The sequence below is a fragment of the Canis lupus genome, chromosome 8 (genome assembly GCF_003254725.2).
Source record: "Canis lupus dingo isolate Sandy chromosome 8, ASM325472v2, whole genome shotgun sequence".
Classification (NCBI taxonomy): Eukaryota; Metazoa; Chordata; class Mammalia; order Carnivora; family Canidae; genus Canis; species Canis lupus.
The window spans coordinates 39,654,282-39,675,140 of NC_064250.1; the positions used below are offsets into that span (position 1 = coordinate 39,654,282).

At 43.6% G+C, this 20,859-nt stretch overlaps 1 long non-coding RNA gene across 2 annotated transcripts in view; it reads right to left on the minus strand.

The window, feature by feature from the left end:
• LOC112657434 (uncharacterized) overlaps positions 1–19,607 on the minus strand; it is a 55,142-nt gene extending 35,535 nt beyond the window's left edge. The window contains exons 1-3 of one of the 2 annotated variants that reach the window (XR_004818323.2): positions 19,321–19,607; positions 5,024–5,174; positions 4,328–4,384 (exon numbers count right to left, since the gene is read on the minus strand). This is a non-coding gene — a long non-coding RNA (uncharacterized LOC112657434). The remainder of the gene's footprint in view (positions 1–4,327; positions 4,385–5,023; positions 5,175–19,320) is intronic. The other variant, XR_004818322.2, reaches the window with a different exon arrangement.
• Between the last annotated feature and the right edge of the window lie 1,252 nt (positions 19,608–20,859).

A 20,859-nucleotide genomic window follows, 5' to 3' on the forward strand; every position in this document is an offset into this window, starting at 1 on the left:
CTGTTAGGGGAAGGGATGGAAGGGACACGTCAGAATTGAACAGGCCTGCTCTGTGGCGCGGGGCAGAGCTCGGCCGGCCCCCCCGGAGCTCAGGAGCCTGGGCCGTCACTCACGCGGCCTCTATATTTGTACTAAGGCACAATGAAGCGTCATCAAATAAGAGGGGCACATTCTTTTTCTTGTCATAAAGGTAGCACACGTTCATTACTTAACCTGTTAGAAACTCTAGAAAAGCGCTAAGCAAGCAACACTCGAAATTTCATTCCTCTGAGATAATCACTCAGGGTTGAGAGAATAAAAGGAAGTAGTTTGAATTTTTAAGCCTTAGACACTCAGAACGGACCTATGGGGTCGAGACTCAGACCTCCTCTGTGGAAAAGGTGCTACCTGGGGGTTGGTTTCTGTGGTTTCGGAGGAAGGGGCCCTTCGGGCTGGAAACCAGGGCTCCGAGAGGGGGTACCCGCCGGCTAGAGCAGGGGTTGCCCAAGTGGTTTAATGAGGCTGTTGGAGGAACTGCGAGCTGCTAGGAGAAGGCACTGTGGCCTCTGGGTGGCAGGTCGCTGGAGTGAGACTCTGGGAATCGCTGCCCCGAAGGAAGCAGGAAGGACACCCTTTGTCCCTCCTGCAGCCCTGTAGCCCCCTGTCCGCAGGTGGGGGGCACAGCCCCACCCAGAGGTCACGGGCACAGCGGAAATGTGGTCTGCAGGGCAGAGTAAGAGAGGGTGGGTTCGCAACTGACAGGCTGTATCAGGTGTGTTTGTTTTTTGTTTTTTGTTTTTTTTTTAGGTGTGTTTGGGTTTATCTGCTCTTTTTTGTGTTCCGTCCTCCTGTCCTTTATGTAATTCATTTTTTAAAACATATAGAACATTGATGTACTTCCCAAGAATCAAAACTGTACACCAAGATATACACGGAGAAGCGTCCATATGCCCCTCTTCCTCTACTCCTTGTAGGGATTCCACTTCAGTGTTTTCCCATTTAAAAAAAAATTTTATTTATTTACTCACTAGACGCAGAGAGAGAGGCAGAGACAAAGGCAGAGGGAGAAGCAGGCTCCCCTCGGGATGTGAGACTTGGTCCCAGGACCCTGGGATCACGACCTGAGCGAAAGGCAGACACTCAACCACTGAGCCACCCAGGTGCCCTCCCATTTCTTTAATGTATGTGTGGTTTTTCGTTTTATCCTTTTCAAAATTTAGCAGATACTTAAGTTTTCTTATGCCCCTTTATCTTTGATACAAAAGTACATTATTTATAATTGTTTGCACTTTGCATTTTTCATTTATTATCTTCTGGAAATCAGGTCATAGAGATTTTCCACAAGGTTTTGTTTTTAATAGCGCTTCAACCAAATGTCATTGTTTATTTAACCAATCTTCCATGTTTAGGTATTTAAGGTATTAATATATATATTTTTTGAAATAGATAATGTTCCAGGAACAACCTAGTACCTGAATATTTTTAAATTGTTGGGTGTGGGGGCACCTGGTGGCTTAGTGGTTGAGCGTTCGCCTTTGGCTCAGGTGGTGGTCACAGAGTCCTGGGATCAAATCCCACATCAGGCTCTCCCTGCAGGGAGCCTGCTTCTCCCTCTGCCTATGTCTCTGCCTCTCTCTGTCTCTCATGAATAAATAAATAAAATCTTTAAAAAAAATTTGTTGGATGTGTACCTTCAGGGTAAATTCCTAGAAGTAGGAAGACTGTGACAAAGGGTAAACGGATCTGCGTTTGTAAGATATTGCCAAATTCCTCTCCATTTTTCATTCTCACAAGCAATCGATGAGTGCCTGTTTCTCCAGTCTCACCAGCAGAGTATATTGTCAGTATTTCGAATTTTTGCCCATCTGATGAGTGAGAAATGCTATCTTAGTATGGTTTTAATGTGCATTCTCTTATGACTCAAACTCACAACCCTGAGATCAAGAGCGTTATGCTCTGCTCTGCTGACTGAGCCAGTCAGGTGCTCCTCTTCTCTAAAGTTTTATTGTGACAGATTTTATATACCATAAAATTCACTTGTTTAAAGTTGATACAGTTCAGTGGTTTTCAGTACAATCCACAGAGTTGTACAACCATTACCACCATCTAATTTTACAGTATTTTTAACATCCCAGAAAGAAACCCTATACTCGTTAGAGGCCATTTCTCGTTCTTGCTGTAGCCCTCATGTCTGTTCTGGCCTCAGACCACCACTGATCTCCTTTCTGTCTGTATGAATTTATCTGTTCTGGATATTTCATATAAATGGAATCATATAATATGTAGTCTTTTTTGACTGGCTTCTTTCACTTAGCGTAATGTTTTCCAGGTTCATCCATGTTGTAGCATGAATCAGAACTTCATTCCTTTTTGTATACAAATAACAATCCATTGTATGTGATCTCACAATTTGTTTACCCAGTCATCTCTTGGTGGACATTTAGATCGTTTGCACCTTTGTGGTACTGTGAATAATGCTTAGATGGATATCTTTGGGCGAGTGTTTGTGTAGACAGATGTTTTGATTTCTTGAGCTGATGCCAAGAGTGGAGTTCCGGGATCATATATTTAGCCTCTTGAAGAATTGCCACACTGTTTTCCAAGGTGGTTGTGCCATTTTTTTGAAATTTTTCAAATGCTTTCTTATCTTTTAGGGTGAAATCATATGTTTTTTCTTGTTAGACCCATTCAAATGGTGACTTATGTTAATGGTTAATAGTGAATGACCCTTGCATTCCTAGTATAATCCCAAGTAAGTTGTTTCTTGACGCCATCTGAGTTTCAGTTTTGCTATCTGTAAATTGCAGGTAATACCAGTATCTACTCTCATAGGGTTGTGAAGATTTAAGGAGATAATGACTGTGAAGTGCCTTTTGCAGTGCTCAGCATAGAATAAATGCTCAATAAATATTAGCTATGTATTTCTATCTATACAGAGCTTCCCTCAAAACCCAGGACATTTCCCAGATGCAAAGTCTGAGCCAACTAAATTTCTGTGGAGAGAGATTTCCTGTGGGGAGCAGTGCACCCAGTAGTTAAGGGCTGTGATTGTGTGAAATTCAAAGAGGACTTGAACTGCCTTCATTTCGACCTCAGTCTGTACTGTTTAACTGACCAAGTTCTTTCTGGCTCATCTCTTAACTCAGGCAAAAGACCCTGTGGACAAAGCATCCCTTGTTGGGAAACTAAACTACCCCTCAAGCAGCAAGGACTGCGCTGAACCAGCAAGACTCTGGGTGACTGACCCTAAGACAATGACCAATCTGACCTTCACTGCCCACCTATGTGTACCCACTGACCTTTGTCCCACATATTTCTCATATAAACCTGGAAGTATTTTCAGCACTTTGGAAACAGTCTTTGAGACAGGACACTTGTCCTGTCTTCCCAGTGTTGGCCTCACTGAAGTAAATCCCTTTCTTGTTTCACCACCACTCGTCTGCCTTTGGATGTGTCTGCAGAAAAATGGCTATACCTGGTCTGTTTGGGGGTCACTGGAGCGAAGTGCCCTTGTACCCCGGCCCCTCTGCAATATAACAAGAAATACGTTTGGTCTTGGTGCCCAGTTCCTCAGACAGAGCTCCTAGAGAGCTTTGCAATTCCTTCAGGCATTGGGGTGGCAGGGGAGTCTTTTGTTACTTATAATAAGCCCCAGCCAACCACAACTGCATTATGCTAATGAGGTGACTCCTGCAGGGTGGAGGCTGCTTGCCTGAGAAGCTGACCTTGTGATCAGAGGGTCTGAATTTTCAGCCCCACTTGTGATCTCCAGTTGCATAGGGGCTGGAAATGGAGTTATCCACCAAAGGCCGATGATTTAATCAAGCATGCGTATTTAATGGAACCACAAAAACTTTAAATGAAGGGGTTCAGAGAGATTCCAGGTTGGTGGTATATCCGCATGCCAGGAGGGTGTCATACTCAGGATGGATCTGAACCTCACTCTACAAACCTCTTATCTGGTTATTCGTTTGTATCCTTCAAAATAAACCATTAACAGTACTTAAAGTGTTTCCCTGAGTTTTGTGAGCTGTTACAGTAAATTATTGAAATCAAGGAAAGGGTTATGGGAACTTCAGATTTGTTGCCAAGTTAGACAGAAGTGTAGGTCACCTGGAGACCCATTACTTGCGGTTGGCATCTGAAGTGTGGGTATGTCTTATGGGACAGAAACCTTAACCTGGTTAGTGTCAGAATTGAATTAAATTATAAGTTACCCATGTGGTGTCCCCAGAGAACTGGAGAATTGCTTGTTGTGGGAAACCCACACATTTGGTGTCAGAAGTGTGAAGGGTTCAGGCACTGGAATTCAGCAGGCGTGAGTTGGAATCCTGGGTTTATCACTTACCAGCCCTGTGTCTTTGGTTATGTTTTGCTTAACCTCTCAGAGCTTCACTTTTGTCATCTGGAAAATAGAGGCATTAAATGTTTACTTCATTTGCCTGCTGTATGAATTAACCAAGATCATTTATGCAAAGCACTTACCCCACAGTAATAACATACAGTGAGATAGACCTTGAGGCAGGTGGAGTGGGGATAGTCTGACAAAAGAAGAATGTCATGGAGTGGCAGTATCCTAACGCAGAAAGAACTGATTCAACCAGAGTAAACCAACTCTTTCCCACTCTTCTCTCCTCTCAAAAATTGAATTAATGTTTCCTAACAACATTAAGCAGTGTGGTATGATGGTATGATGGAAGGAGCATTAGCCAGGGACACTTGGATTCCAGTTTTCTTCCAGGAATGGCTGCCTAACCTGGGATAAATCACTGTCCAACTACATCAATGGCTTCCAAGGCTTTGATCACATCCTAAAACAAAACTTGTATTTTATACCATGGTCAAATACTCATGGATCTATACACATAACCAGAAAAAAGTTAATAATACTTATTTTTACTGTTGGAGTATTCTATTAGTTTTCTATTTTTGTGCTACAAATTACCACAAACCAAGTCGTTTAAACAACAAATATTTATTATCTCTGTTTCCATGGGTCAGGGTGCAGGCACAGTTTAGCTAGATGCTCTGCTCGAGGTCTTACCAGGCGGCGGTAAGGTGTCAGCTGGTACTGCCATCCATATGAAGCTCAGGTTCTCTTCCAAGCTCCCACGGGTGTTGGCAGAAGTCATTTCCTTGCAGCAATAGAATTCACGGCAGTTTGCCTCTTCTGTGAGGCCCACAGGAGGTCCTCTCTTGTAAAGAGTTAACCTGATTAGGTCAGTCCTATCCAGGATAATCTCTCTTTTGATTATCTCAAAGCCAGCTGATTATGGGCCCTAATTATTTCTGCAAAATCCCTTCCTTTGCTGGATAACTACCATAATCTTGGGTGTGATATCCCATCATCTTCGCAGGTCCTATCCACACTCAAGGGGATTATGTGAGGTCACTGGGGGTCCTCCGAGATTCTGCTTACCACAAATGTGTTATACTCTGACATTTCTACTCTTTTCTTTCCTTTAAAAAATTAGATTTTGCCACCAATTAATGGTTTGGGACCGCTAGCTTGAAAACACTTGCACTGGATGAATTTCAAGGACCAAAAAATCAATGCTCTCAGGCATAGACCAGATCTGTGGGCATCTGAGGGCTCTGGCCTTGGGGGCAGGAGGCAATTGTATTAATACCTTGTGCAGGGAGCTTGACAGTATCAGTGCTGACTGAGTTTCTTTGGCTCTGGTCTCACAGAGAACTCCTGTCCTTCCAAGTTGGGAGGTGAGCCTCTTAGCATGCCGGGAAGTTTATCTGGACAACTCCCAAGGGAAGGGAATAATCAGGCCAAACCCAGAAGCAGCCAGCTGTCTTGGATTCACCTGGCTCATCAGCGCAAAGGAATGCCTGAGAGGCAGGGCGGTGTGGGGAAAAAGGAAACAGGCCTAGGCCGAACTCAGCCACCAGCTGTGTGATCTGCTCAAGACCATTTTTCTTTCTGGGCCTCAGTTTCCACCTCTGATACGGGGATGTCTCAGGACCCTTACCATTCAGAACCTTTATGAGTCTGCAAGGAAGCAGAATTGCCACTTCTGTTGGAAGCTGAGGCAGGAAGGTGACTTCATTCTACTGGTCAATGACTAGTGTGCTCCAGAAAAGCTTAGCTGTGAGAAGCCAGGATGTGAACTCCCTCGGAGCAGGACTTCTCTACCTTTGGGTTTCTGCCCAGGCATAGAGCCTGGCACCTAAATCTTTGTTTAGTTGAACAAAGAGACTCTGGAATGAGTTTTTTTTTTTTTTTTTTTTTTTTTTTTTTTTTTTTTGTCGGGGAAGGAGGATGTTTATTTTGTTTTAGTTGTGGCCTCCAGATCCCACTGCAAAAGGCACCAACCTAGGCTCATGGAAAGGACCAACCATGAGTGTTTCAGTCAGTGGGGCTGTGGACTCTACCTTGTTAAGAGTGTTAAAAGAATTTAGAATTCTTTCTATTCAGAGGGAGTTGGGACCATGGGATGGTGCCAAAGCCAGGAGACATGAGACAAGAATGTTGGTTTCTTGGGTCTGAGGCTTCGGGCATCTGCAGGGCATTATAGCACCTCATTTCCTATTAGAACCACCCTCATCTCTTGTCTGGGTGGGAAGGTAAGGTAGGAACCAGAAAGGGAGGGAGAGAACTTATGGGCTGGACTGGCAAATGGGGAAAGAGAGGTAGGGATGTGAGGAGGGAAAGGAGGGATTGAGAGAAGGGAGTGGGGGACGAAAAGCAAAGGAAAAGATTGTTTGTAGCAATAGATTTTATTCTGGGAATTTTCAAAGGCAACCCCCAACTAAAATAAAGCCCTACAAAACCCAAATACCACTCCCCCTTTTTCCCAACAAGAACTGGTGAGTAAGTGCAGTGGGCACTGTACAGGGCACCCAATAATCCATTTTGGGATCAGTTTAAGAGATTAACCATCCATGTAGAGGATCCTTCTGGGCTTCAGAATTAGGCAGCCCTTAAAAAAAAAAAAAAGGCAGCCCTAAGACAAACAAATTTGCCAGTGTCAGCATTTAGCAGTAATAAATATGTCGTTTACTGGTTAACTCATGTGTGACCCATGAGTCCTCAGCTGGGGTATTACAGGCCCTCTCAGATGCCCCCCTTGGTAGAAAACCCTGCCTGCTGCTCAGGGCTACCAGAAGGAAGAGGCTTCCTCAGTGAGCCCTCGTGTCACACAAAAGAAGGGCAGTTTAGGATGGCTGTGGGATAATGTGGCCCCTTTCTCTCTAAGGACATCCTGCCCCTTTCAGAGGAGACCACTGTGAGGTGGGTGGAAGGAATGTGTCCTGGCCTCTGTGGGAGCTGCTGAGTCAGCTGTGAGGCCACGCAGATTGGACAGGGTGGAAGGCAGCCTCGCATGACTCATCAAGGGGCTGTTTCACTGCCACAAGGCCAGGCCAGAGAAGCACACACACACACACACACACACACACACACACACACACACAAACACACACAGGGGCTCAGAGCTGAGCTCAGAAAGCCCTCAGCATTGCACACCCAGAGCATGGGGCACAGAAGCCTGAGGAGAGGGTGTGTATTCCAGCCTCTCAGTGAAGAGGGCATGGTGAGTGTGTAGGGGAAGGGCCCTGAGAACTCTCCTGACCCCAGTGTTGATTTCCATCTGGGGGCTACCCAGGGGACCACCACTTTTCAGTCTTTTTGTGGATCTTTTTGCCTTTGCCGCCCAACCGTATATCCGTGTTTGCATAAGTTTCTCACTTTTAATATTAGCATAAGGAAAGCTAATTAGAATGCTGAATCTCCTGCAAAATAAATGCTGTGATGCATTTACAAAGGAATGAATTATCTATTGTTTGGAGTTGTTCTGCCTTTCTTTCCATCATAAAGCTTATGGTGAGCCAAGTGTGAACTAAATCTGTTGTTCCATAGTGGAATTGCATGTGGGGTAAGGGCCAGAGGAGTGCAACAAACAATAGGCACAAATAAAATTCGAGAAGACAGAAATCATTTTTAGGCAGGTGTGTCCAGAAAAGATTTTTTTGAGTTGAGAATTGAACTAGGCTTTGAGCCTGAGGTGATATTCTCTGACACACTTTGTCAGGGCTCCTATGATTTCATCATATAAATTCACCATGATTTATTCTATCAAGTCCCTATTGTGGAACATTTGAATTAGTTCCAATTTTTGGTAAATAACACTATAATGAACATCCGTATACACACATTTTTACAGACTTAATTTTTTTTAAAGGATGTTTTGCTTCAAAGGGAGTTGTTGAGTCAAGGGCATGCACTGAGTTTTTAAATCATCCTTTCCTTTTCTGATTACCAAACTAAAACACACTCACAATAAAACATTCATACACAACAAAAGGGTATAGTTTTGAAAAATGAAAGTCTCCTATAATCCCATGTCCTGGAAATATTTTCTGATTAGAGCTGGTATTTATTTTTCTAACTTTTTTCAATGAAACACCAACATGTTATAACAGACACACCTCCAAAGACTGACTTTTCCATCATACAATGGACTCTGGAGCCCCTTGCCATGGCTGGATCCCAGGTGGAGTGTGTGGCCTCACGTCTCACTACTCTCCTTTCCTTACTTCATCCCAGCCCATCCTTCTGATTGGAATGTCCTTTCCCCAAATATTCACAAGAGTCTCATCCTCACGTTATTCAGATTTCTGCTCAACTGTCACCATTTCAGAAAAGCCTTCCTGACTACCTACCTAAAATAGCACACTATTTCTTTTCTTTTCTTTTTTTTTTTTTTTAGAGTAGGCTCCATACCCAACGTGGGGCTTGAGCTCACCATCTGGAGATCAAGAGTTGCATGCTCTACTGACTGAGCCAGCCAGGTACTCCAGTACTATTTCTTCATAATGCTTATCATTACCTGACATTTCACATATATATAATTGGCTCATTGTCTGTCTAAAAAGTTCTGTGAAAATAAGGACATTGTCTTGTTCTCTGCACATCCCTAGCACCTGGAAGAGAAACTGGCTTGTAGTAGATGCTCAGTATATGCATGTTGAATAATTGAATAAGACGAAACTAAACTATATTTATCATTCTGAAACCTGCTTTTTTACTTAATAGTATATCAAGGACATCTTTTCATGTCAGTGTATAAATCTTTTTAGTCTTTCTAAGGCTCTACAGTAGTATTGGAATTTATTTACCCACTTCTCTTTTGATGGGCATTTGGGTTGTTTACAGTTTCTCAATATTATAGACAGTGTTGCATTACACATCCTTGAATACCTATCCTTGCATGCTTTTAATGTTTTATATCCTTTATTTGAGGTGATGAAAAAGACCTACAGGCATGAATGTCTAGCATAATGTTGGAAATGCAGACATAGTGCTCAGAGATATCCAGCTTGTGGGTAGATTGGAGACTTCTTCAAACAGACCTGATCATTGAAGCCATAGGAATCAATGATAAGGAAGGAAATTGAGCAAAGCTCAGAGTCATGAATCTTAAACAATATCTGTATTTAGAAGGCAGAAAAAGAAGGGCAGGAAATTATTCATTCATTTGACAAATATGTATTGATTGGTACTTTCTAAAAGTTGAGAATACAACTACACAGCATGAGTGACATAGGCCTTGATGCTGTCTTCTTGTTGCTTGGAGTCTAATGGGGGGAAGGGCACAGAGAATAACAAAAGAAATCAGAAAATCATACTAGGGTGGATTGGACAGGGTGGCACTGACATATAGACTAGAGATTTTAAGGAAAGTGTTCCAGAAGTAATGTTTAAGCTGAGACTGCAGTAGGTAGCAGTTAGCTCAGTAAATTTTGAGTTTGGGATTAGGGAAGTGTTTCAGGCTAGGGGAAAAGCACTTCTGAAAGCTTGGAGGTATGAGTGAGCATGGCACACCCAGGGAAAGAAAGTTTGTGTGGCTGGAGGGTTAAGACTGAGGAGAGTAGTGGGAAGAGAAGGGATGAAGAGGTAGGCAGGATCTCTCTGGGCCATCTTAAAGGGGTTGGCTTCTATTTTAAAGGCAACAAGGAATTTCAAGCAGGGTCGTCTTGTGATCAGAGTTATTTCAGCAAATGACTATGGCCACAGTGTAGACAATGGATTGAAGATGGGGGGTGGTGGTGGTGAGGAAGTGATCAATAATGGAGGGACCTGTTGGGACTCAAGGAGGTGAAGATTTTAGTCTAAACTACAGCAATAGTATGGGACATGAAGAGCAGTGGATGGATTCCAGAGGCACCTCAGAGGATTAGAAGGTAAATTGATAGGACTTGGTTACAGATTAGATTAAGAGGAGAAGGAAAGTGAAAAATCAAAGATGGTGAACACAGATGATGAACACTTTGTGGCTCACATAACTGAGATAGAAAGAGAAGAACTGGTCTGAAGGTGGGCTGAGGATGGCAATTTTAGTTTTGGAAATACTGAGTGTGAGGTGTATGTGGAATAGCCAAGCAGACCAAGTAGACAAAAGAGAGAGAGAGATCTGGGCTGGAGGACAGTTTATGTGTCATTGGTATCCAGATGGGATTGACACCATTGGCAACTGTGAAGTCCATGAGAACAGGCACTTGTTGTATCTTCAGGGCTTAGATCAGGGCCTTACTTACGGTGGGTGCTCAATAAATACTTATGGAGTCAAGGAGTAGGAGAGATCATTCATAGAAAGTGAGAAAAGAAGGAAGCCCAGGACAGAATCCAAAGGAGAGGCTTTTCCTCTTTTTTTTTTTTCATGAGGGGAGGTGTTTAATGAGCGCTGGGGACACGGTACAGCCCAGTACGAGAGTACCACGCTTAGCTCGGAAAGAAAACACCAGAACACACAACACCAATCTTGCCTGAAGAAGGGGCTGCTTTTCAGTTGGCTGGAGGAGGGGGTGGAGTGTTCCCAGGGCCTTCGGAGGGAGTGGGGGCCTCAGCATTGGGGGCATGGGAGTTGGGGGGTGCACCCCAGGATTTGAGGGGTGAACTCCGGGAGGCTGGGGGTGGACACCAGGAGCTGGAGGGTGGACCCCAGGAGCTGAAGGGTGGAAACAAACATTTTGCAAGGAGGAAACAGTTATTGGGAGGGGATGCTGGAGGAGGAGGAAGTAGTGACCAATATCAGTGCTATCAGGAATAGGTCAAAGGGCCACAAAGATCCAAGAGATTTTGGCAACAAAGTCATTGATAACCTTGGTGAGGTTTTTTACTGATGCATTGGAAACAAAGGCCAAATTTCAGAGGACTGAGGAGTGACCAAAAGGACGTAAGGGAAAACAATGGGTACATAACTCTTTTAGAAGGTGTCATTGTGTACTAGGTATAAAAGAAAGTGAAAAAAAAAAAAGTGAAAATAAGGCTATTTTTCGAAAAAAAAAAAAAAAAAAGGAGATGGAGACCATGTGTTCACAATGTTGAGAAAGAAGAGAAGAGAAGGAGATGTTTAAGATTCCAGAACACGCAAAGCTGATTGTTAGAGAGAGGTCCCCAGCAAGGTGGGAAAAGACAGGACTTCCTTCAAGTTGGAGGAACTACTGTAGGTCAAGGAAGAGATAAATGTTCCATTTTGACCAGAGGAATTATGGTTTTTTTAGATTTGCAGGTGGGAAGTTGGTAGTATTTGTCTGATGGCTTCTAGTCTCTTGAGGCCACCAAACAGTGGCAAGCATGCCTATAAAGGAGGGAAAAACAGTTGTATAAAAAGAGAGGTCCACCAAGGAGATAGAAAGTAAACTGAGCACAACACCACAGAGAGGAGAACCTGAGGACTGATGAGGTACTGGGTCTGGTAAATTGGGGTTTATTCATAATTGAGAAGTTCTGGAAACTGATAGAAGGCAGGCCCTCTACTACAAGAATTACAGAAATGAGCAAACATGTGAGAAGGGAAGCCAGCACTTATATGTGACTGAAGAGAGTCCTGGAAGGGGAAGGCAGAGGTGGAGTGGGTGCTAAAGGTCATTTGAATTTAATTCAAGAGGAAAAGAGGAGCCAGATTGAGAGGAAATTAAAAAAATTGGCAGAGGAGTTAACCCTCAAAATGTGGAGGGATCCTTCTCTTTTGTGACAAGAAAGAAGCTAGAGAGGATTGGTACATCAGCAGAGAAACATATTGAAGTGGAAGCATGTTGTTGTGATTTATAATAAGAAATATATATTTGGAGTTCATCCTGGTTCCTGGCATGGAGCTTCTAAAACCCTTGTAATTTCCTAAGTGTTAAGAAAACTAGGAGCACCGTCTGTTCTGATGAGGCAACTCTGGGTGGTCTCCTGGGTGAGGGCTCATCACCAGGAAGACCAAGCCATGATTAGAAGCTTGGATTTTCAGCCCTACCCCTTGTCGTCCAGAGAGGGGAAGGGTTAGAAATGGAGTTAATTATTGATCATTCCTGTGTGAGGAAGCCTCCATAAAATCCCAGTAGTATGGAGTTTAGAGAGCTTCTAGGCTGGCCAACACATTAATACCTGGGGGGTGACACACCCAACTCCACTGAGACAGAAGCTCTTGCACTCAGCATCTTCCCAGACTGGTGCTCAGTACCTCTTCCTCTGGCTATTCATCTGTCTCCTTTATCATAACCTTTAATAAACTGGTAAATGTATATAAGTGTTGCCCTGAGTTCTGTGAGCTGCTCTAGCAAATTAATCAAACCTGAGGAAGTGGTCACTAAGAAGTACAGGTCTTCACTGGTGTCTTGCTCACAGGGAAGAAAGACATAGCAGGGAAGAATTAGGTTCTTCCTTAACATCAGAAGGAAACTGTAGGTTTTTCCTTTTGTACCTATTTAGCTCAGTGAAATCCCAAAGTAGATGTGTGTGTGTGTGTGTGTGTAAATTGGTTCTAAAACATAAGAAAGCAACACATCTAGAACAACTAAAACAATAATGAAAAAGAGGAACAAAATGGGAGGGGGGATCTCAAGCTATATGAGTTCAAAACTTACTCTATAACTATAGTGATTGAGACCAGGGTATTGGAGTAAGGATAGTTATAGAGATCAAACTGAAAAAAAGCCCAGAAAAAGACCTACATTTATATGGCTAAGTAAATTTTTTTTTTTAATTTATGATAGTCACAGAGAGAGAGAGAGAGAGAGAGAGAGAGAGAGGCAGAGACACAGGCAGAGGGAGAAGCAGGCTCCATGCACCGGGAGCCCGACGTGGGATTTGATCCCGGGTCTCCAGGATCGCGCCCTGGGCCAAAGGCAGGTGCCAAACCGCTGCACCACCCAGGGATCCCATGGCTAAGTAATTTTTGACAGCATGGTCAGCTTGCTTCACTTCTATGGGATGTATTAGCTTTTCAACAAGTGACAATGGAACAACTGAATTTCCATACTAAAAACAAGAATTTTGCCCTGCATTTCACACCATACATGGACACTAATTTGAGAGAGATCATAGACTTAAATGTAAAAGATAAACCATAAAGCTTCTAGAAGAATAAACAGGAGAATATCTTCAAAACCTTTGAGTAGTCAAAGGTTTTTTTGGGCAACTTGCAGAAAACAATAACTATTAAAGAAAAATACCACTCTGATAGATCACATCAAAATTAAAATTTCTGCACCCTTGAGAAAAATTAATTGGCAAACCACAGACTGGGAGAAAGTGTTTGCAAAACAAAGAATAGTTACTGATAAAATATAAAGCATTTCTACAAATCAATAAGAAAAAAAGTAACTCAGTTTAAAGAGAATGTGCAGATACTTCATAAAAGAAGATATAGAAATGGCTAGTGAGCACAGCAAAGAGGGCTCAACATCACTAGCCAGCAGGGAAATGCAAATTAAAACAAATATATACCAACTAGAATAGCTAAAAATAAAAGACTGACAACACCAAATGTTGATGAGGTTGTGGAGCAACCGGAACACTCATACACTATTTTGGAAGATAGTTTGCCAGTTTCTCGTAGTTAGAGAAGCTCATGCACATACGCTGAACCAGCAATTCAACTTCTAGGCATTTACCCAAGAGAAGTCAAAATATATACACAAAAATACTCATGTAAGAATGTTCCTGGCTCTGCTGCTTAACTAGCCGAGTGACCTTAAGCATGCTACTTTACCACTCCCCATCTCTTTCATGTAATGTAAAATGGGGTTAATATCAATGTGCTGAATAATCTAAAGGAAAAATCCTGATGCCATATTCACAATCTTCTCCTGAGAAAAGTAGCACAACTGGTCTTTTCCCAGTGTCGTTGCCCTGGCTTGTGCAGCATGCTTTACTGGTAGCCCAGCTCGACTCCCCTGGGTGCAGAAGACAGGATGAGGTCTGGGTCACAAGGTGGAAGCAACCATACAATGGAGGTCCTGGCTGGGCCAGAGCCAACTTTGGATTTGTCTGGCAAAAAGAGTTCTTCTAAGGAGCTGTTCCTCTAAAGAGCTGTTTCTGCCAAAGGATCCCCTGGGAAAGAAAGCTGGAGCAGAATTCAAATTTGAGATTCAGAATTAGCTAAGTAAATCCAAGAGCCTCCCACTCTCTAGGAGATGGTAGGGTCTCTGAGAAAGCATTTAACATAAATGAAGGAGGACCCAAGCCCAACCAAGGGAGGGGAAATGTCTGTGTGAGAGATGGAATGTATCAGCGTTCTTTGTGATGAACCCTCCAACTTCCCTGTGAGCCAGCCATGGCAACCCCATCCCCTTGCCAGAGATTGGTTTAAGAACAGACGTGTACCTAACTCTAGCCAATGAGACATGAATGGAATTCTACAGGGGACTTTTGGAAAGTTTCTGTGCTTCTAAGCAGCAGATACAGGAGGAGTGTCCTTTTCTTCCTCTAGATGTTACTGCATCTTGTTACTGTAAAGGGAACCAGCTGGAGGACAAAGCCAACATCTTGAGGACAAAAAAGCAGAGAGATGAGGACAACCTGTGTTCTCAGTACCTTAAGCCACTCATTGTACTACACCTGGAACCCACAATTTCTGGAATTCCCATTAGGGATGTATTTCCTTTTACATTTGAATCTGGGTTTTCTGTTACTTGTGGCTAAAGCATCCTAACTGACTAAGCATTGGACTGGAATTCTTGCATTAGCTGAGGAGTGCTTAGAGCTAATAAGATTTGGGTATTAAGGAACTGTAACTGGTATCATCACAGGCTGGTGGCACCAGGACGATGGGGGTCATTTAGCCTTCTCTTTTCCTCAGGTGTGACTCTTACTTTACAAACCAGCTGAGCTAGAAATATGTTCCTATGCTTTTTCCATTTAGTCAAAATAAATATGACTCTGAGCCTCCCATCCTGTTCAGTGGACAAATAATTAGTCTGTCATTCTGGGAGCTCAACCCCTTGAAAAAATTGTGCCTCACTGGGCTAAAGTGAGAGGCATTCTGCCCACTCATCAGCCGGTAGCCCACACTGAATTTTCCTTTGGTGCCTCGGGTCTCAGCCAATTTGGTGATTTTAGTGTTTCTGAGTCCAACTTTGGGGTCCAGGGATCTTTGTTGAGGCTGGAAACCCAATGCCCAAGGCCTGCCTAAGGCGTCACGTCCTCTGAGATCTGACTCTTACCCAAGACTCCGATAGGTTCTGTTCTCATAATCAGAGTTGTCTTCTCACTTTCTGGTCTCTGAGCACAGTCCTTTCTCTCTCCTTGTCCTTCAAAGCTCTCCCTCCTCCATCACCCTTCTCCCTCAGGGTGTCTGTCTGATTTCCTCAATGAGCCAGGGCTTTTACCAAAGACAGGAAGATCTATTAGCTTCAAGCAGCTTCTGCTTTCAGTCCTGCAAGAAATCCTAGGGCAAGAAAATCCTAAGGCAAAAAGCCTGACTAGCCGTGCCTGCCTGGAAAGAGAAGGCAATGGAAAAACACAGCAAATTTATTAATATGACAATTATCTTGTCACAGATACCTCAGAGATGACAGTGGGGAGCTCAGCCCAGCAGAGGGCTGGCTCCATGCTGAGTGGCAGCCAGCCAACCAATGAGAATGGGACAAAGAGAAAGAAGATGGATCCTGAGTGCCCCGAGGGAAACTTCCCTGGTAGCTTGCAAAACCTGCCTCACAGTCTGGAATTGAAAGCCCAGGGACCAGGTGCCTCTTCCCAGATGCCCCTTTCCTACCTCATTCCTGGGTGTTCTTGAAAATACATTCTCATTCCCGTAGCATCTCTGTCTCTGCCTTGTGGTCACACATGGGGTTATGAAAAATGCTAACCTATAAGGGAGTGGGGAGGATCCAATGAAACAATGTCCATGAAAGGTCTTTGAAGTGTTCAACATGTAGGGAGGTGCTGGCATCTCACCCAGGGCCGGAGCCACTCCTGGCCTTTCCCAGCTTCCCTGGTGAAGGTCACCTTTCTTCTGGCCTTTATCTGTCCGATTCAGCTGGTACCTGCTACCACCCTCCAGGTGGCTGTGGGGCTTCAGGGTTTCTGGACTTGCCCCCAGGTAAACAAGGGCAGTGGGAGTACAATCTGGATTTAGATAGTGTCTTCCCATCTAGAGCTGAAAGGACCTTTGAGACTGTTAAAGCCAACTCAGTAATTTTGCAGATAAGAGCCCTGGGGTTAGAAGGCTCAAGTCGAGTGAAGATATAAGGGGAAAGCACCCGGGTGTGGGCTCTTTGTTCCCAGCCCTTCCTTATCACCCTAATCTCCCAGGTCTGGTTTTGCCTCTTGATCCTGATTATACCCGCCCTGGTGCTTTTGAATGATTGATGTGCACTATCTTATTGCTGCCTTACCTCCTGCAGAAGGCTCTCTCCAGGTTTGGGGGCTACTAGATGGATGATTAACCCAAGGACAGGAAAGGTGTGTAGAGCCCACAGAACTCAGATCTTGGGCTACACCCTTACTCTTTCTCACCATCATCCTCTGAGCACTTCTGGAAGGAAATGGGACTGTGAGTTACTCAGAAGACAGCCCTTAGTATTTCCCAGTTTATAGGTATCTTCTGGGCATTCTCATTTGTGACTTTCTGATGAGAAGCATTTCAGTCTGAAGAAGACCTTCAGGCAAACCACGAACAAACAGGTCTGGGGTTTTTGACTCCTGTTGTCTTGATTGATCTAACAAATAGCTCAGGGCATTCTGATGTGGTTCACCTATAAAGCACACCCTAAGAAACGTTGGTGTATGGGTTGCTGAGCTTGGGCAAACCGCTTACCCACCATAAAATGGGGATAAGACTATCTATCTACTTAATAGTGTGGCTGAGAGGATTGTAGAAGATGATGGAATGTGAAGTGTTTAGCACAATACCAGCGCATGGGAGGCACTCAACACACGCTCTCCGTTATTGCTATTAGGATTGTTTTCAGTGGGCCACTGCTCAGCCAGGCTCCTTGCTACTGCTGCCTGCTTCAAATCTCTGCCTGGTCCCAGAGATCTCCCGTTAGTCCTGCTCTTCAACCCTTATCACTTACTCCCCAGCATAGACTAAAATGCCAGGACAGTCACCACTCCCCACCACCCTCCCCCGCCCCACTCCTCAGCCACACACACACACACACACACACACACACACAAACACACAACGTGTGCTTCAGCTCTGCACATTGCCTCCTGCAAAATCTGGTTGTCAAGGTGTTGAGGGTGTTAATAGAAATTGTCTTTAGGTGGGCGAGATTGTAGGTGGGGTTTTTTTCATTTCCTTTCTTTGCTTGTCTATATTTTCTGATTTGTTTGTCATGGGCATATACTGCATTTGTGCTAAGAAAATATTATTTTTAATTTCTTATAAAATCAACTCACTATCTCTAGGAAAGTCTCCCTGAAGGGTCCCACTGCATCCTGAGCACTCCTTTGAACTTCATGTCCGCTCAGCACTTCTCGCTTGCCTAGATTCGTATTCTCTTGTGAGTTGGTCTGTGGATCCTTTTAAAGGGGTTTGCACCTGTGAGCTATGTGAGCTAGCAGTAGTCACCTTGAGAGGAGAGGCTGGATCATCTTTTCTGTTTGTCTTGTTCTTTTTTGTTTTTTGACATAAAAAGTTTTGAAACAGCTCATCTGTCTCTTTTTTTTTTTTTTTTTAAGTAGGTGCACAGCCCAACCTGGGGCCTGAACTCATGACCCTGAGATCAAGATCTGAGCTAAGATCAAATGTCAGATACTTAACCAGCTGAGCCACCCAGGTGCCCCTTAGCTTGTCTTGTTTCTTAGCTGACTCTAGCTCTCCACCCTCCTTTCTGCACCAGTGAGTTCATGACCTAGAGAAGTCAACGGTGCTTGGTTAGATCCAGGCTTGATCTAGCCAGCTGGACTTCCCATTGTTCCCATTTTACCGGCCCCGGAACTAGGGCTAGCAGTAGAGTGCAGTTTCTGGGGAACCCTGATGCACATACAGGGCAGCTTTGAGCAGGGACTGGCTGTGTCATGGGGCTTAGGGCGCATCTCAGCCTGGGCATGAATTTAACCTGGATCTTGCAAAATCTCCACACAGCTACTTGTGTAACACAGACAGAGTCTAGGGTAACAGCCATGGGCAGGAGAGAGTGAGGGGCACACAGTATATGGAAGTGCTGGGAGCGTCATACTAAGGGGAACAGTCTGGAAAGTCTTCAGAAAAGACATAAGTCTTGGATAGACCTGAAGGAATAGGCGAAGACACGGAGGAGTGGGGCGCAGTACTGAGGAGAGAAGGCATAGGGGCTGGAGGTTAGGAGCTGGCTGGTGGGTTAAGTGGTAAAGAGGTTAAGCTCTAGAGTCAAAAGACCTGATTTGAGTCATTAACAAACTATGTGATCTTGGGAAAATTTCTTGCCTTCAACGAGTCTGGATTTTCTTATCTATGTAATACACAGCTAAAGGCAGTTCCTTCCTATTAGAATTTTTATGAGGAATTAATGAAATAATGCTTATAAAATGTATTTTAAACACAAATGCTAGCTAAGGTTACTGCTATTATTTATTATAATTATTTTTTTTTTTATTTATTATAATTATTATAAATACATACTTGGCATTTGTTTTCCAGAAGAATCTCATTGCATCTATTCAGACCCTTCTTTCCCATGCATTTGTTCACCTGCATTCATTCATTTAGTACATATATTATTATTATATGTAATAATCATATATAAGTGCATATATTATATGTAATAATGATATAATAACTAACATTTAAATAGCATAGTCTATGTGGCAAATATTGTTCCAAGTACTTTATACATGCAAAAGTCATTTGATCTTCCAAATAATGCTTTGAAGTAGGTAGTATTATCATCCACATTTTATCTAGGATGAAATGGAAATACAGAGAAATTAAGCAGTTTGCCCAAAGTCACACAATTTGTAAGTGACAAAACTAGAATTTTGATTCTATCCGAATCCAGGCTTGTAACTCCTTAAGACCCATGCTGTTTTCAAACACTCTGGGAAGAACTGGAGGACAAAAGTATGAATTGAATATTAATCTTCAGGGAGATAGTAACCGGGAGGAGTGAGAAGATACTCAAGATTGTACCCACCCAAAGGTGATTGCGGCTGCCTGGAAGTCTAGGTAGAATCCATGCAGGGCTCTGGAAATGCCTGGATTTTCAGCTGTGACCAGTCTGTGTATCAGATGACGTCCCTGTTGTAGGCTCTCCAAGACCTCATTGTAACTAAGTGCATTGCTGATACCTCCTGGCCACAGTTGGTGCCACTTGTCCCATGGAAGGCTGGATGACATAATGTGGGTGGATGGAATATAAACCTACCCCACTAATGGTTTAAAAAATAACTCAAAGTACAAAGCCTACTGCATGTGGGTTGGGCCACTGCCCCGTTGGGTCATTGCATCATTCACTGGCTGGCCATCTATTTTTTAGTTCTGTGCTCTGTGTGGGATATTACACTGAAAACATGTTTTTCTGCCCCCCTCCTGAGCACACTTCCAAAATCCCTAGGTTTATTCCACTTGGCCCTTCCCAGCTTCAAACGGCTTATGCTTTAGTATAAAGATTTAGAATGTTGGCACTCTAAAAATCCTAGATAGTGGTATCCTGGAGCTGGCTCATACTAAGTGGTAATAACTGTTGAATTTTCCGAATTTTGCAAATCAATGCCCACTCGCCCGTTATCAAGAATTGCATCATATAAACTTATAATTAAATAAAACATATTAAAAGTGAAGGTGACAAATACTCAAAACTCATTGCTTCGTAATTACTTTACCATATGGTATGCTACTGCACCCCAACTCCACGTTCAGTGATGTGACATTGGTGACTTGAGTATAGCCACAGTAGTAGTATTTACACAACGGAAATCAGCAAAACACTACAGATCAGCACCCTCTACTCCCAGACTATTGTTAAACATTTCCCTGTGCACTGGCTAGAGATAATCACATCTGGTGATTTTCACCATGTTTCAGCCAAGGAGCTCCCCTGAGAGTCCTTGCTTGCTGCCTGAAGGAGGAAGAGGTGGAGGTGTTGGGCAAAGTGAGAACAGGTGGGGCTCCCCCCAGCCCCGAACTAGGCCAGTGACACGTTTGTTTGTTTGTTTTTAATATAACTTATACACAAGATTTTGTCCAAGTAGTCTTTCCACACTTACAAATAATGGAAAGTGACTAATCTCATCTAATCTTATTTTACACTTCAGGAAACAGTTTAGATCCAGAAGAGGGCAATGACTTACTCAAGGTCTTGCAGAGCCTAGTCCACTGAGTTCTGGGAGGGAGCCAACAGCCTAGTCCTCACAGCAGGAGACAGGCTCCCACAGACACTCACGGGAGCTGCCCTCGCGGCTCCTCCTAGATGGGTGGTCCCCCCAGAGTGGTGTCTGCTCTGCCGCTTTGCCCTAGAGGTGGAGTGGACACCTCGCCAAGCTTTGCAGGTGGTTTTCTCTTATCAAGAGAAACACTTCCTGATACCGCTGCAGAACTGGCTGCTTCTCTGGATCCATATTCGCTGATTTGTGGCCAAGTTGAAAATCTTACCCTACCAAACAGGTTTTTAAATTTGCTCAACTTTCGATTGGGGAAATCTGCTTAAAGCCTTTAACAAACACACAAAACAAAA